The sequence below is a fragment of the Schistocerca cancellata genome, chromosome 4, assembly GCF_023864275.1.
Source record: "Schistocerca cancellata isolate TAMUIC-IGC-003103 chromosome 4, iqSchCanc2.1, whole genome shotgun sequence".
Classification (NCBI taxonomy): Eukaryota; Metazoa; Arthropoda; class Insecta; order Orthoptera; family Acrididae; genus Schistocerca; species Schistocerca cancellata.
Window position 1 is genome coordinate 7,562,036 of NC_064629.1, and position 13,885 is coordinate 7,575,920.

The window sequence follows — 13,885 nt, forward strand, 5'->3', positions numbered from 1 at the left end:
ATTCTCCCTCAAACTGAGTTAATTACTGCATTTTCGTACCATTACAGTAGTTTAAAAGGCTTAAGGAAGCATCTTTGTCACAACAGAAAGGTAGTTTGAAAATTGGGCTGGCGACATAACAAAAAAACAAAAGGAAGGGAGCCAACAGCACCCGGGTTTCCCAGGCGGTCACCCATCCAAGTACTAGCCGGGCCCGATGATGCTTAACTTCGGTGATCGGACGAGAACCGGTGTATTCATCATGGTATGGCCGTTGGCGCTCATCTAATGTAGGAGCACGGCAGAATTCGCGTTCGGCTTTTCTCCCAACACACAAAATGTTAGTTTTCGGCCGCATTTGACGAAAGCGCTTCCTTCCGCAACCGCCAGTTCCTCGAGGACGGCGCGGGGAGGCGTGCCCGGCGTCCCAGCAGAGCGACGGCCGAATTGGCGGGCGCACCGCCGCGTGTGTGAGACGCACTGCTGCTCGTTGCACCCCCTGTCATTCGCTGGGCGCGTGCAGCCTTCGACACTAGCGGAGGACGCATCTTGTCCCTGGTGTTCAGCGGAGGGCCTGTGCGGGGTGTGGCAGTGTCGTGCTGGAGGGCGCCACTGGTAGCGATGTGGGCTTCCTCGCCTCGCCTCGCCTCGCCTCACACCAGGTGTCTGCGTAGTTTGCAGTGCATTCGCACCATTCCTATCCCTGTCCCTGTCCCCGTCCCGACTTGTCCCGACTTTGCTCGACTGCCGCTCGCTGCCGCTCGGGTCGTGGTCCATATGACAGCGCAAGCACGACAAACGTCTGCGGGACGAGACGAGACGACTAAGGAATACATTCGTGGTTACAAATCAAATTTGGAACTCTACACTCCTACACAACAATAGGCGGTGACGTATTTCAGAAATCACCTGCCGATTCGTACTGTTTTGTCGTTTTCAAAGTCTTCTTGGTCATACTTGGTTAGCACATTCTCCCTCAAACTGAGTTAATTACTGTATTTTCGTACCATTACAGTAGTTTAAAAGGCTTAAGGAAGCATCTTTGTCACAACAGAAAGGTAGTTTGAAAATTGGGCTGGCGACATAACAAAAAAACAAAAGGAAGGGAGCCAACAGCACCCGGGTTTCCCAGGCGGTCACCCATCCAAGTACTAGCCGGGCCCGATGATGCTTAACTTCGGTGATCGGACGAGAACCGGTGTATTCATCATGGTATGGCCGTTGGCGCTCATCTAATGCAGGAGCACGGCAGACTTCGCGTTCGGCTTTTCTCCCAACACACAAAATGTTAGTTTTCGGCCGCATTTGACGAAAGCGCTTCCTTCCGCAACCGCCAGTTCCTCGAGGACGGCGCGGGGAGGCGCGCCCGGCGTCCCAGCAGAGCGACGGCCGAATTGGCGGGCGCACCGCCGCGTATGTGAGACGCACTGCTGCTCGTTGCACCCCCTGTCATTCGCTGGGCGCGTGCAGCCTTCGACACTAGCGGAGGACGCATCTTGTCCCTGGTGTTCAGCGGAGGGCCTGTGCGGGGTGTGGCAGTGTCGTGCTGGAGGGCGCCACTGGTAGCGATGTGGGCTTCCTCGCCTCGCCTCGCCTCGCCTCACACCAGGTGTCTGCGTAGTTTGCAGTGCATTCGCACCATTCCTATCCCTGTCCCTGTCCCCGTCCCGACTTGTCCCGACTTTGCTCGACTGCCGCTCGCTGCCGCTCGGGTCGTGGTCCATATGACAGCGCAAGCACGACAAACGTCTGCGGGACGAGACGAGACGACTAAGGAATACATTCGTGGTTACAAATCAAATTTGGAACTCTACACTCCTACACAACAATTGGCGGTGTCGTATTTCAGAAATCACCTGCCGATTCGTACTGTTTTGTCGTTTTCAAAGTCTTCTTGGCCATACTTGGTTAGCACATTCTCCCTCAAACTGAGTTAATTACTGCATTTTCGTACCATTACAGTAGTTTAAAAGGCTTAAGGAAGCATCTTTGTCACAACAGAAAGGTAGTTTGAAAATTGGGCTGGCGACATAACAAAAAAACAAAAGGAAGGGAGCCAACAGCACCTGGGTTTCCCAGGCGGTCACCCATCCAAGTACTAGCCGGGCCCGATGATGCTTAACTTCGGTGATCGGACGAGAACCGGTGTATTCATCATGGTATGGCCGTTGGCACTCATCTAATGTAGGAGCACGGCAGACTTCGCGTTCGGCTTTTCTCCCAACACACAAAATGTTAGTTTTCGGCCGCATTTGACGAAAGCGCTTCCTTCCGCAACCGCCAGTTCCTCGAGGACGGCGCGGGGAGGCGCGCCCGGCGTCCCAGCAGAGCGACGGCCGAATTGGCGGGCGCACCGCCGCGTGTGTGAGACGCACTGCTGCTCGTTGCACCCCCTGTCATTCGCTGGGCGCGTGCAGCCTTCGACACTAGCGGAGGACGCATCTTGTCCCTGGTGTTCAGCGGAGGGCCTGTGCGGGGTGTGGCAGTGTCGTGCTGGAGGGCGCCACTGGTAGCGATGTGGGCTTCCTCGCCTCGCCTCGCCTCACACCAAGTGTCTGCGTAGTTTGCAGTGCATTCGCACCATTCCTATCCCTGTCCCTGTCCCCGTCCCGACTTGTCCCGACTTTGCTCGACTGCCGCTCGCTGCCGCTCGGGTCGTGGTCCATATGACAGCGCAAGCACGACAAACGTCTGCGGGACGAGACGAGACGACTAAGGAATACATTCGTGGTTACAAATCAAATTTGGAACTCTACACTCCTACACAACAATAGGCGGTGACGTATTTCAGAAATCACCTGCCGATTCGTACTGTTTTGTCGTTTTCAAAGTCTTCTTGGTCATACTTGGTTAGCACATTCTCCCTCAAACTGAGTTAATTACTGTATTTTCGTACCATTACAGTAGTTTAAAAGGCTTAAGGAAGCATCTTTGTCACAACAGAAAGGTAGTTTGAAAATTGGGCTGGCGACATAACAAAAAAACAAAAGGAAGGGAGCCAACAGCACCCGGGTTTCCCAGGCGGTCACCCATCAAAGTACTAGCCGGGCCCGATGATGCTTAACTTCGGTGATCGGACGAGAACCGGTGTATTCATCATGGTATGGCCGTTGGCGCTCATCTAATGCAGGAGCACGGCAGACTTCGCGTTCGGCTTTTCTCCCAACACACAAAATGTTAGTTTTCGGCCGCATTTGACGAAAGCGCTTCCTTCCGCAACCGCCAGTTCCTCGAGGACGGCGCGGGGAGGCGCGCCCGGCGTCCCAGCAGAGCGACGGCCGAATTGGCGGGCGCACCGCCGCGTATGTGAGACGCACTGCTGCTCGTTGCACCCCCTGTCATTCGCTGGGCGCGTGCAGCCTTCGACACTAGCGGAGGACGCATCTTGTCCCTGGTGTTCAGCGGAGGGCCTGTGCGGGGTGTGGCAGTGTCGTGCTGGAGGGCGCCACTGGTAGCGATGTGGGCTTCCTCGCCTCGCCTCGCCTCGCCTCACACCAGGTGTCTGCGTAGTTTGCAGTGCATTCGCACCATTCCTATCCCTGTCCCTGTCCCCGTCCCGACTTGTCCCGACTTTGCTCGACTGCCGCTCGCTGCCGCTCGGGTCGTGGTCCATATGACAGCGCAAGCACGACAAACGTCTGCGGGACGAGACGAGACGACTAAGGAATACATTCGTGGTTACAAATCAAATTTGGAACTCTACACTCCTACACAACAATTGGCGGTGTCGTATTTCAGAAATCACCTGCCGATTCGTACTGTTTTGTCGTTTTCAAAGTCTTCTTGGCCATACTTGGTTAGCACATTCTCCCTCAAACTGAGTTAATTACTGCATTTTCGTACCATTACAGTAGTTTAAAAGGCTTAAGGAAGCATCTTTGTCACAACAGAAAGGTAGTTTGAAAATTGGGCTGGCGACATAACAAAAAAACAAAAGGAAGGGAGCCAACAGCACCTGGGTTTCCCAGGCGGTCACCCATCCAAGTACTAGCCGGACCCGATGATGCTTAACTTCGGTGATCGGACGAGAACCGGTGTATTCATCATGGTATGGCCGTTGGCACTCATCTAATGTAGGAGCACGGCAGACTTCGCGTTCGGCTTTTCTCCCAACACACAAAATGTTAGTTTTCGGCCGCATTTGACGAAAGCGCTTCCTTCCGCAACCGCCAGTTCCTCGAGGACGGCGCGGGGAGGCGCGCCCGGCGTCCCAGCAGAGCGACGGCCGAATTGGCGGGCGCACCGCCGCGTGTGTGAGACGCACTGCTGCTCGTTGCACCCCCTGTCATTCGCTGGGCGCGTGCAGCCTTCGACACTAGCGGAGGACGCATCTTGTCCCTGGTGTTCAGCGGAGGGCCTGTGCGGGGTGTGGCAGTGTCGTGCTGGAGGGCGCCACTGGTAGCGATGTGGGCTTCCTCGCCTCGCCTCGCCTCACACCAAGTGTCTGCGTAGTTTGCAGTGCATTCGCACCATTCCTATCCCTGTCCCTGTCCCCGTCCCGACTTGTCCCGACTTTGCTCGACTGCCGCTCGCTGCCGCTCGGGTCGTGGTCCATATGACAGCGCAAGCACGACAAACGTCTGCGGGACGAGACGAGACGACTAAGGATTACATTCGTGGTTACAAATCAAATTTGGAACTCTACACTCCTACACAACAATAGGCGGTGACGTATTTCAGAAATCACCTGCCGATTCGTACTGTTTTGTCGTTTTCAAAGTCTTCTTGGTCATACTTGGTTAGCACATTCTCCCTCAAACTGAGTTAATTACTGCATTTTCGTACCATTACAGTAGTTTAAAAGGCTTAAGGAAGCATCTTTGTCACAACAGAAAGGTAGTTTGAAAATTGGGCTGGCGACATAACAAAAAAACAAAAGGAAGGGAGCCAACAGCACCCGGGTTTCCCAGGCGGTCACCCATCCAAGTACTAGCCGGGCCCGATGATGCTTAACTTTGGTGATCGGACGAGAACCGGTGTATTCATCATGGTATGGCCGTTGGCGCTCATCTAATGTAGGAGCACGGCAGAATTCGCGTTCGGCTTTTCTCCCAACACACAAAATGTTAGTTTTCGGCCGCATTTGACGAAAGCGCTTCCTTCCGCAACCGCCAGTTCCTCGAGGACGGCGCGGGGAGGCGCGCCCGGCGTCCCAGCAGAGCGACGGCCGAATTGGCGGGCGCACCGCCGCGTGTGTGAGACGCACTGCTGCTCGTTGCACCCCCTGTCATTCGCTGGGCGCGTGCAGCCTTCGACACTAGCGGAGGACGCATCTTGTCCCTGGTGTTCAGCGGAGGGCCTGTGCGGGGTGTGGCAGTGTCGTGCTGGAGGGCGCCACTGGTAGCGATGTGGGCTTCCTCGCCTCGCCTCGCCTCGCCTCACACCAGGTGTCTGCGTAGTTTGCAGTGCATTCGCACCATTCCTATCCCTGTCCCTGTCCCCGTCCCGACTTGTCCCGACTTTGCTCGACTGCCGCTCGCTGCCGCTCGGGTCGTGGTCCATATGACAGCGCAAGCACGACAAACGTCTGCGGGAAGAGATGAGACCACTAAGGAATACATTCGTGGTTACAAATCAAATTTGGAACTCTACACTCCTACACAACAATAGGCGGTGACGTATTTCAGAAATCACCTGCCGATTCGTACTGTTTTGTCGTTTTCAAAGTCTTCTTGGCCATACTTGGTTAGCACATTCTCCCTCAAACTGAGTTAATTACTGCATTTTCGTACCATTACAGTAGTTTAAAAGGCTTAAGGAAGCATCTTTGTCACAACAGAAAGGTAGTTTGAAAATTGGGCTGGCGACATAACAAAAAAACAAAAGGAAGGTAGCCAACAGCACGCGGGTTTCCCAGGCGGTCACCCATCCAAGTACTAGCCGGGCCCGATGATGCTTAACTTCGGTGATCGGACGAGAACCGGTGTATTCATCATGGTATGGCCGTTGGCGCTCATCTAATGTAGGAGCACGGCAGAATTCGCGTTCGGCTTTTCTCCCAACACACAAAATGTTAGTTTTCGGCCGCATTTGACGAAAGCGCTTCCTTCCGCAACCGCCAGTTCCTCGAGGACGGCGCGGGGAGGCGCGCCCGGCGTCCCAGCAGAGCGACGGCCGAATTGGCGGGCGCACCGCCGCGTGTGTGAGACGCACTGCTGCTCGTTGCACCCCCTGTCATTCGCTGGGCGCGTGCAGCCTTCGACACTAGCGGAGGACGCATCTTGTCCCTGGTGTTCAGCGGAGGTCCTGTGCGGGGTGTGGCAGTCTCGTGCTGGAGGGCGCCACTGGTAGCGATGTGGGCTTCCTCGCCTCGCCTCGCCTCGCCTCACACCTGGTGTCTGCGTAGTTTGCAGTGCATTCGCACCATTCCTATCCCTGTCCCTGTCCCCGTCCCGACTTGTCCCGACTTTGCTCGACTGCCGCTCGCTGCCGCTCGGGTCGTGGTCCATATGACAGCGCAAGCACGACAAACGTCTGCGGGACGAGACGAGACGACTAAGGAATACATTCGTGGTTACAAATCAAATTTGGAACTCTACACTCCTACACAACAATAGGCGGTGACGTATTTCAGAAATCACCTGCCGATTCGTACTGTTTTGTCGTTTTCAAAGTCTTCTTGGCCATACTTGGTTAGCACATTCTCCCTCAAACTGAGTTAAATACTGCATTTTCGTACCATTACAGTAGTTTAGTAGTATCTTTGTCACAACAGAAAGGTAGTTTGAAAATTGGGCTGGCGACATAACAAAAAAACAAATGGAAGGGAGCCAACAGCACCCGGGTTTCCCAGGCGGTCACCCATCCAAGTACTAGCCGGGCCCGATGATGCTTAACTTCGGTAATCGGACGAGAACCGGTGTATTTATCATGGTATGGCGTTGGCGCTCACCTAATGTAGGAGCACGGCAGAATTCGCGTTCGGCTTTTCTCCCAACACACAAAATGTTAGTTTTCGGCCGCATTTGACGAAAGCGCTTCCTTCCGCAACCGCCAGTTCCTCGAGGACGGCGCGGGGAGGCGTGCCCGGCGTTCCAGCAGAGCGACGGCCGAATTGGCGCTCGCACCGCCGCGTGTGTGAGACGCACTGCTGCTCGTTGCACCCCCTGTCATTCGCTGGGCGCGTGCAGCCTTCGACACTAGCGGAGGACGCATCTTGTCCCTGGTGTTCAGCGGAGGGCCTGTGCGGGGTGTGGCAGTGTCGTGCTGGAGGGCGCCACTGGTAGCGATGTGGGCTTCCTCGCCTCGCCTCGCCTCGCCAGGCCTAGCCTCACACAATGTGTGTGCGTAATTTGCAGTGCATTCGCACCATTCCTATCCCTGTCCCTGTCCCCGTCCCGACTTGTCCCGACTTTGCTCGACTGCCGCTCGCTGCCGCTCAGGTCGTGGTCCATATGACAGCGCAAGCACGACAAACGTCTGCGGGACGAGACGAGACGACTAAGGAATACATTCGTGGTTACAAATCAAATTTGGAACTCTACACTCCTACACAACAATAGGCGGTGACGTATTTCAGAAATCACCTGCCGATTCGTACTGTTTTGTCGTTTTCAAAGTCTTCTTGGCCATACTTGGTTAGCACATTCTCCCTCAAACTGAGTTAATTACTGCATTTTCGTACCATTACAGTAGATTAAAAGGCTTAAGGAAGCATCTTTGTCACAACAGAAAGGTAGTTTGAAAATTGGGCTGGCGACATAACAAAAAAACAAAAGGAAGGGAGCCAATAGCACCCGGGTTTCCCAGGCGGTCACCCATCCTAGTACTAGCCGGGCCCGATGATGCTTAACTTCGGTGATCGGACGAGAACCGGTGTATTCATCATGGTATGGCCGTTGGCGCTCATCTAATGCAGGAGCACGGCAGACTTCGCGTTCGGCTTTTCTCCCAACACACAAAATGTTAGTTTTCGGCCGCATTTGACGAAAGCGCTTCCTTCCGCAACTGCCAGTTCCTCGAGGACGGCGCGGGGAGGCGCGCCCGGCGTCCCAGCAGAGCGACGGCCGAATTGGCGGGCGCACCGCCGCGTGTGTGAGACGCACTGCTGCTCGTTGCACCCCCTGTCATTCGCTGGGCGCGTGCAGCCTTCGACACTAGCGGAGGACGCATCTTGTCCCTGGTGTTCAGCGGAGGGCCTGTGCGGGGTGTGGCAGTGTCGTGCTGGAGGGCGCCACTGGTAGCGATGTGGGCTTCCTCGCCTCGCCTCGCCTCGCCTCACACCAGGTGTCTGCGTAGTTTGCAGTGCATTCGCACCATTCCTATCCCTGTCCCTGTCCCCGTCCCGACTTGGACGACTTTGCTCGACTGCCGCTCGCTGCCGCTCGGGTCGTGGTCCATATGACAGCGCAAGCACGACAAACGTCTGCGGGACGAGACGAGACGACTAAGGAATACATTCGTGGTTACAAATCAAATTTGGAACTCTACACTCCTACACAACAATTGGCGGTGTCGTATTTCAGAAATCACCTGCCGATTCGTACTGTTTTGTCGTTTTCAAAGTCTTCTTGGCCATACTTGGTTAGCACATTCTCCCTCAAACTGAGTTAATTACTGCATTTTCGTACCATTACAGTAGTTTAAAAGGCTTAAGGAAGCATCTTTGTCACAACAGAAAGGTAGTTTGAAAATTGGGCTGGCGACATAACAAAAAAACAAAAGGAAGGGAGCCAACAGCACCCGGGTTTCCCAGGCGGTCACCCGTCCAAGTACTAGCCGGGCCCGATGATTCTTAACTTCGGTGAGCGGACGAGAACCGGTGTATTCATCTTGGTATGGCCGTTGCCGCTCATCTAATGTAGGAGCACGGCAGAATTCGCGTTCGGCTTTTCTCCCAACACACAAAATATTAGTTTTCGGCCGCATTTCACGTAAGCGCTTCCTTCCGCAACCGCCAGTTCCTCGAGGACGGCGCGGGGAGGCGCGCCCGGCGTCCCAGCAGAGCGACGGCCGAATTGGCGGGTGCACCGCCGCGTGTGTGGGACGCACTGCTGCTCGTTGCACCCCCTGTCATTCGCTGGGCGCGTACAGCCTTCGACACTAGCGGAGGACGGATCTTGTCCCTGGTGTTCAGCGGAGGGCCTGTGCGGGGTGTGGCAGTGTCGTGCTGGAGGGCGCCACTGGTAGTGATGTGGGCTTCCTCGCCTCGCCTCGCCTCGCCTCACACCAGGTGTCTGCGTAGTTTGCAGTGCATTCGCACCATTCCTATCCCTGTCCCTGTCCCCGTCCCGACTTGTCCCGACTTTGCTCGACTGCCGCTCGCTGCCGCTCGGGTCGTGGTCCATATGACAGCGCAAGCACGACAAACGTCTGCGGGACGAGACGAGACGACTAAGGAATACATTCGTGGTTACAAATCAAATTTGGAACTCTACACTCCTACACAACAATAGGCGGTGACGTATTTCAGAAATCACCTGCCGATTCGTACTGTTTTGTCGTTTTCAAAGTCTTCTTGGCCATACTTGGTTAGCACATTCTCCCTCAAACTGAGTTAATTACTGCATTTTCGTACCATTACAGTAGTTTAAAAGGCTTAAGGAAGCATCTTTGTCACAACAGAAAGGTAGTTTGAAAATTGGGCTGGCGACATAACCAAAAAACAATAGGAAGGGAGCCAACAGCACCCGGGTTTCCAAGGCGGTCACCCATCCAAGTACTTCCCGGGCCCGATGATGCTTAACTTCGGTGATCGGACGAGAACCGGTGTATTCATCATGGTATGGCCGTTGGCGCTCATCTAATGTAGGAGCACGGCAGAATTCGCGTTCGGCTTTTCTCCCAACACACAAAGTGTTAGTTTTCGGCCGCATTTGACGAAAGCGCTTCCTTCCGCAACCGCCAGTTCCTCGAGGACGGCGCGGGGAGGCGCGCCCGGCGTCCCAGCAGAGCGACGGCCGAATTGGCGGTCGCACCGCCGCGTGTGTGAGACGCACTGCTGCTCGTTGCACCCCCTGTCATTCGCTGGGCGCGTACAGCCTTCGACACTAGCGGAGGACGCATCTTGTCCCTGGTATTCAGCGGAGGGCCTGTGCGGGGTGTGGCAGTGTCGTGCTGAAGGGCGCCACTGGTAGCGATGTGGGCTTCCTCGCCTCGCCTCGCCTCACACCAGGTGTCTGCGTAGTTTGCAGTGCATTCGCACCATTCCTATCCCTGTCCCTGTCCCCGTCCCGACTTGTCCCGACTTTGCTCGACTGCCGCTCGCTGCCGCTCGGGTCGAGGTCCATATGACAGCGCAAGCACGACAAACGTCTGCGGGACGAGACGAGACGACTAAGGAATACATTCGTGGTTACAAATCAAATTTGGAACTCTACACTCCTACACAACAATAGGCGGTGACGTATTTCAGAAATCACCTGCCGATTCGTACTGTTTTGTCGTTTTCAAAGTCTTCTTGGCCATACTTGGTTAGCACATTCTCCCTCAAACTGAGTTAATTACTGCATTTTCGTACCATTACAGTAGTTTAAAAGGCTTAAGGAAGCATCTTTGTCACAACAGAAAGGTAGTTTGAAAATTGGGCTGGCGACATAACCAAAAAACAAAAGGAAGGGAGCCAACAGCACCCGGGTTTCCCAGGCGGTCACCCATCCAAGTACTAGCCGGGCCCGATGATGCTTAACTTCGGTGATCGGACGAGAACCGGTGTATTCATCATGGTATGGCCGTTGGCGCTCATCTAATGTAGGAGCACGGCAGAATTCGCGTTCGGCTTTTCTCCCAACACACAAAGTGTTAGTTTTCGGCCGCATTTGACGAAAGCGCTTCCTTCCGCAACCGCCAGTTCCTCGAGGACGGCGCGGGGAGGCGCGCCCGGCGTCCCAGCAGAGCGACGGCCGAATTGGCGGTCGCACCGCCGCGTGTGTGAGACGCACTGCTGCTCGTTGCACCCCCTGTCATTCGCTGGGCGCGTACAGCCTTCGACACTAGCGGAGGACGCATCTTGTCCCTGGTGTTCAGCGGAGGGCCTGTGCGGGGTGTGGCAGTGTCGTGCTGGAGGGCGCCACTGGTAGCGATGTGGGCTTCCTCGCCTCGCCTCGCCTCGCCTCACACCAGGTGTCTGCGTAGTTTGCAGTGCATTCGCACCATTCCTATCCCTGTCCCTGTCCCCGTCCCGACTTGGCCCGACTTTGCTCGACTGCCGCTCGCTGCCGCTCGGGTCGTGGTCCATATGACAGCGCAAGCACGACAAACGTCTGCGGGACGAGACGAGACGACTAAGGAATACATTCGTGGTTACAAATCAAATTTGGAACTCTACATTCCTACACAACAATAGGCGGTGACGTATTTCAGAAATCACCTGCCGATTCGTACTGTTTTGTCGTTTTCAAAGTCTTCTTGGCCATACTTGGTTAGCACATTCTCCCTCAATCTGAGTTAATTACTGCATTTTCGTACCATTACAGTAGTTTAAAAGGCTTAAGGAAGCATCTTTGTCACAACAGAAAGGTAGTTTGAAAATTGGGCTGGCGACATAACAAAAAAACAAAAGGAAGGGTGTCAACAGCACCCGGGTTTCCCAGGCGGTCACCCATCCTAGTACTAGCCGGGCCCGATGATGCTTAACTTCGGTGAGCGGACGAGAACCGGTGTATTCATCATGGTATGGCCGTTGCCGCTCATCTAATGTAGGAGCACGGCAGAATTCGCGTTCGGCTTTTCTCCCAACACACAAAATGTTAGTTTTCGGCCGCATTTGACGAAAGCGCTTCCTTCCGCAACCGCCAGTTCCTCGAGGACGGCGCGGGGAGGCGTGCCCGGCGTCCCAGCAGAGCGACGGCCGAATTGGCGGGCACACCGCCGCGTGTGTGAGACGCACTGCTGCTCGTTGCACCCCCTGTCATTCGCTGGGCGCGTGCAGCCTTCGACACTAGGGAGGACGCATCCTGTCCCTGGTGTTCAGCGGAGGGCCTGTGCGGGGTGTGGCAGTGTCGTGCTGGAGGGCGCCACTGGTAGCGATGTGGGCTTCCTCGCCTCGCCTCGCCTCGCCTCACACCAGGTGTCTGCGTAGTTTGCAGTGCATTCGCACCATTCCTATCCCTGTCCCTGTCCCCGTCCCGACTTGTCCCGACTTTGCTCGACTGCCGCTCGCTGCCGCTCGGGTCGTGGTCCATATGACAGCGCAAGCACGACAAACGTCTGCGGGACGAGACGAGACGACTAAGGAATACATTCGTGGTTATAAATCAAATTTGGAACTCTACACTCCTACACAACAATAGGCGGTGACGTATTTCAGAAATCACCTGCCGATTCGTACTGTTTTGTCGTTTTCAAAGTCTTCTTGGCCATACTTGGTTAGCACATTCTCCCTCAAACTGAGTTAATTACTGCATTTTCGTACCATTACAGTAGTTTGAAAGGCGTAAGGAAGCATCTTTGTCACAACAGAAAGGTAGTTTGAAAATTGGGCTGGCGACATAACAAAAAAACAAAAGGAAGGGAGCCAACAGCACACGGGTTTCCCAGGCGGTCACCCATCCAAGTACTAGCCGGGCCCGATGATTCTTAACTTCGGTGATCGGACGAGATCCGGTGTATTCATCATGGTATGGACGTTGGCGCTCATCTAATGTAGGAGCACGGCAGAATTCGCGTTCGGCTTTTCTCCCAACACACAAAATGTTAGTTTTCGGCCGCATTTGACGAAAGCGCTTCCTTCCGCAACCGCCAGTTCCTCGAGGACGGCGCGGGGAGACGTGCCCCGCGTCCCAGCAGAGCGACGGCCGAATTGGCGGGCGCACCGCCGCGTGTGTGAGACGCACAGCTGCTCGTTGCACCCCCTGTCATTCGCTGGGCGCGTGCAGCCTTCGACACTAGCGGAGGACGCATCTTGTCCCTGGTGTTCAGCGGAGGGCCTGTGCGGGGTGTGGCAGTGTCGTGCTGGAGGGCGCCACTGGTAGCGATGTGGGCTTCCTCGCCTCGCCTCGCCTCGCCTCGCCTCACACCAGGGGTCTGCGTAGTTTGCAGTGCATTCGCACCATTCCTATCCCTGTCCCTGTCCCCGTCCCGACTTGTCCCGACTTTGCTCGACTGCCGCTCGCTGCCGCTCGGGTCGTGGTCCATATGACAGCGCAAGCACGACAAACGTCTGCGGGAAGAGACGAGACGACTAAGGAATACATTCGTGGTTACAAATCAAATTTGGAACTCTACACTCCTACACAACAATAGGCGGTGACGTATTTCAGAAATCACCTGCCGATTCATACTGATTTGTCGTTTTCAAAGTCTTCTTGGCCATACTTGGTTAGCACATTCTCCCTCAATCTGAGTTAATTACTGCATTTTCGTACCATTACAGTAGTTTAAAAGGCTTAAGGAAGCATCTTTGTCACAACAGAAAGGTAGTTTGAAAATTGGGCTGGCGACATAACCAAAAAACAAAAGGAAGGGAGCCAACAGCACCCGGGTTTCCCAGGCGGTCACCCATCCAAGTACTAGCCGGGCCCGATGATGCTTAACTTCGGTGATCGGACGAGAACCGGTGTATTCATCATGGTATGGCCGTTGGCGCTCATCTAATGTAGGAGCACGGCAGAATTCGCGTTCGGCTTTTCTCCCAACACACAAAGTGTTAGTTTTCGGCCGCATTTGACGAAAGCGCTTCCTTCCGCAACCGCCAGTTCCTCGAGGACGGCGCGGGGAGGCGCGCCCGGCGTCCCAGCAGAGCGACGGCCGAATTGGCGGGCGCACCGCCGCGTGTGTGAGACGCACTGCTGCTCGTTGCACCCCCTGTCATTCGCTGGGCGCGTACAGCCTTCGACACTAGCGGAGGACGCATCTTGTCCCTGGTGTTCAGCGGAGGGCCTGTGCGGGGTGTGGCAGTGTCGTGCTGGAGGGCGCCACTGGTAGCGATGTGGGCTTCCTCGCCTCGCCTCGCCTCGCCTCACACCAG

The 13,885-nt window shown here is 55.2% G+C and overlaps 15 non-coding genes across 15 annotated transcripts; all 15 read right to left on the reverse strand.

Annotated features, from left to right (window-relative positions):
* Window positions 1-139: 139 nt before the first annotated feature.
* Window positions 140-258, reverse strand: LOC126186376 (5S ribosomal RNA). Its single transcript, XR_007537472.1, has one exon. It is a non-coding gene; the product is annotated as a 5S ribosomal RNA (ribosomal RNA).
* Window positions 259-1,086: 828 nt separating this feature from the next.
* Window positions 1,087-1,205, reverse strand: LOC126186388 (5S ribosomal RNA). Its single transcript, XR_007537483.1, has one exon. It is a non-coding gene; the product is annotated as a 5S ribosomal RNA (ribosomal RNA).
* An 828-nt stretch (window positions 1,206-2,033) lies between these two features.
* Window positions 2,034-2,152, reverse strand: LOC126185401 (5S ribosomal RNA). The gene has a single exon (XR_007537157.1). It is a non-coding gene; the product is annotated as a 5S ribosomal RNA (ribosomal RNA).
* Window positions 2,153-2,975: 823 nt separating this feature from the next.
* LOC126186253 (5S ribosomal RNA) lies at window positions 2,976-3,094 on the reverse strand. Its single transcript, XR_007537354.1, has one exon. It is a non-coding gene; the product is annotated as a 5S ribosomal RNA (ribosomal RNA).
* Window positions 3,095-3,922: 828 nt separating this feature from the next.
* On the reverse strand, window positions 3,923-4,041 carry LOC126186305 (5S ribosomal RNA). Its single transcript, XR_007537403.1, has one exon. It is a non-coding gene; the product is annotated as a 5S ribosomal RNA (ribosomal RNA).
* An 823-nt stretch (window positions 4,042-4,864) lies between these two features.
* On the reverse strand, window positions 4,865-4,983 carry LOC126186372 (5S ribosomal RNA). Its single transcript, XR_007537468.1, has one exon. It is a non-coding gene; the product is annotated as a 5S ribosomal RNA (ribosomal RNA).
* Window positions 4,984-5,811: 828 nt separating this feature from the next.
* LOC126186511 (5S ribosomal RNA) lies at window positions 5,812-5,930 on the reverse strand. The gene has a single exon (XR_007537601.1). It is a non-coding gene; the product is annotated as a 5S ribosomal RNA (ribosomal RNA).
* Window positions 5,931-6,747: 817 nt separating this feature from the next.
* LOC126185418 (5S ribosomal RNA) lies at window positions 6,748-6,865 on the reverse strand. The gene has a single exon (XR_007537173.1). It is a non-coding gene; the product is annotated as a 5S ribosomal RNA (ribosomal RNA).
* An 838-nt stretch (window positions 6,866-7,703) lies between these two features.
* On the reverse strand, window positions 7,704-7,822 carry LOC126186382 (5S ribosomal RNA). Its single transcript, XR_007537477.1, has one exon. It is a non-coding gene; the product is annotated as a 5S ribosomal RNA (ribosomal RNA).
* Window positions 7,823-8,649: 827 nt separating this feature from the next.
* On the reverse strand, window positions 8,650-8,768 carry LOC126185426 (5S ribosomal RNA). The gene has a single exon (XR_007537181.1). It is a non-coding gene; the product is annotated as a 5S ribosomal RNA (ribosomal RNA).
* Window positions 8,769-9,596: 828 nt separating this feature from the next.
* On the reverse strand, window positions 9,597-9,715 carry LOC126186333 (5S ribosomal RNA). The gene has a single exon (XR_007537431.1). It is a non-coding gene; the product is annotated as a 5S ribosomal RNA (ribosomal RNA).
* An 823-nt stretch (window positions 9,716-10,538) lies between these two features.
* On the reverse strand, window positions 10,539-10,657 carry LOC126186400 (5S ribosomal RNA). The gene has a single exon (XR_007537494.1). It is a non-coding gene; the product is annotated as a 5S ribosomal RNA (ribosomal RNA).
* Window positions 10,658-11,485: 828 nt separating this feature from the next.
* Window positions 11,486-11,604, reverse strand: LOC126185243 (5S ribosomal RNA). Its single transcript, XR_007537005.1, has one exon. It is a non-coding gene; the product is annotated as a 5S ribosomal RNA (ribosomal RNA).
* An 827-nt stretch (window positions 11,605-12,431) lies between these two features.
* On the reverse strand, window positions 12,432-12,550 carry LOC126185424 (5S ribosomal RNA). Its single transcript, XR_007537179.1, has one exon. It is a non-coding gene; the product is annotated as a 5S ribosomal RNA (ribosomal RNA).
* An 833-nt stretch (window positions 12,551-13,383) lies between these two features.
* On the reverse strand, window positions 13,384-13,502 carry LOC126186412 (5S ribosomal RNA). The gene has a single exon (XR_007537506.1). It is a non-coding gene; the product is annotated as a 5S ribosomal RNA (ribosomal RNA).
* Between the last annotated feature and the right edge of the window lie 383 nt (window positions 13,503-13,885).